The sequence below is a fragment of the Papaver somniferum genome, unplaced genomic scaffold, assembly GCF_003573695.1.
Source record: "Papaver somniferum cultivar HN1 unplaced genomic scaffold, ASM357369v1 unplaced-scaffold_33, whole genome shotgun sequence".
NCBI lineage: Eukaryota > Viridiplantae > Streptophyta > Magnoliopsida > Ranunculales > Papaveraceae > Papaver > Papaver somniferum.
The window spans coordinates 5,895,563-5,897,356 of NW_020644373.1; positions in this window are offsets into that span (position 1 = coordinate 5,895,563).

Sequence of the window (1,794 nt, forward strand, 5' to 3'; positions counted from 1 at the left end):
AGGAGGGTATGTTGAGGCAGCATTCCTGGAAACACAGTAGTGAGTATCGAGTAATTTGCACGTCTCAACACTAAGAGAAAGGATGTGTTGAGGCAGCATGCCTGGCAACACAGTAGTGAGTGTTGAGGAATTTGCACGTCTCAATACTGAGAGAAAGGATGTGTTGAGTCAGCATACCTGGCAATACAGTTGTGGTGTTGAGGAATTTGCATGTCTCAACACTAAGAGGAAAACGTGTTGAGGCAGTATGCCTGACAACAGAATAGTGGTGTTTAGGAATTTGTACATCTCAACACCAAGAGGAGGGTGTGTTGAGGCAGAATGCCTGCCAACACAGTAGTGAGTGCTGAGGAATTTGCACGTCTCAACACTAAGCGAAAGGATGTGTTGAGGCAGCATGCCTGGCAACACAGTAGTGAGTGTTGAGGAATTTGCACTTCTTAACACTAAGAGAAAGGATGTGTTGAGGTAGCATGCCTTGGAAACATAGTAGTGGTGTTGAGGAATTTACACGTCTCAACCCCAAGAGGAGGGCGTGTTGAGGCAGCATGCCTGACAACACAGTAGTGAGTGTTGGGGAATTTGCATGTCTCAATACTAAGAGAAAGGATGTGTTGAGGCAACATGCCTGGCAACACAGTAGTGGTGTTGAGGAATTTGCACGTCTCAACACCAAGAGGAGGGATATGTCGAGGCAGTTTGTCTAGCAACACAATGGTGAGTGTTGAGGAATTTGAACGTCTCAACACTAAGAGGAAAAATATGTTGAGTTAGTTTGCCTGCAACACAATGGGGACTGTTGAGGATTTTTCACGTCTCAACACTAAGAGGAAAAATGTGTTGAGGCAGTTTGCCTGGCAACACAATGGTGAGTGTTGAGGAATTTGAACATCTCAACACTAAGAGGAGAGATGTGTTGAGGCAGTTTGCCTGGAAACACAATGGTGAGTGTTGAGGAATTTGAACGTCTCAACACTAAGAGGAAAAATTTGTTGAGAAAGTTTGCCTAGCAACACAATGGTGAGTGTTGAGGAATTTGAACATCTCAACACTAAGAGGAGAGATGTGTTGAGGCCGTTTTCCTGGCAACACAATCGTGAGTGTTGAGGAATTTGAACGTCTCAACACTAAGAGGAAAAATGTGTTGATGCAGTTTTCCTGGCAACACAATGGGGAGTGTTGAGGATTTTTCGCGTCTCAACACTAAGAGATTTAAAATTTATTTGATATGTCTAACATATATAAAACATTTAGTTTAAGGATAGTTACTTAGCTCTGTCTCCGCTAGGCATGTCCTTCGCGCATGATTGGGCTTGGGTGTATCATTCTCTCCCGTGAGTAAGTAGCGTGACAAAAGTCCCCATGTGTAATTATCCTGAACTTATTTTCTCGTGTAAGATGTGCTTCCATTGTATTCGCTGGTAAGGCGGTGACTTCGTTTAAACTTCTAAACTTGAAGGAGGCTTCAGTCCCCAAGTGTAGCTTGTTTTGGTTGTACCACCTTGAATCCATGCATCTGTGATTTGATACAAGCTTATGGTACTTTCCTGGATGGGATTCTTGGAACATCACATGGACGAAATATTCTTTGTAGTGGTTGTTACTATGGTGAAGCTCTGGATGGTATCAACGAACGGGCAACAACGGTTCTTGGCAGAAGCTGTGATCAGAAGAGACTTGGCTGGATGCGATCACAATCCTTGACAGAGAGGAGTGGAGATTACGGGAACGAACCTCGGCAGGAAGGAGTGGCGGCCTTTGGAGAGAACGTTGAAGCGGCTTCTGGAGCGAAAC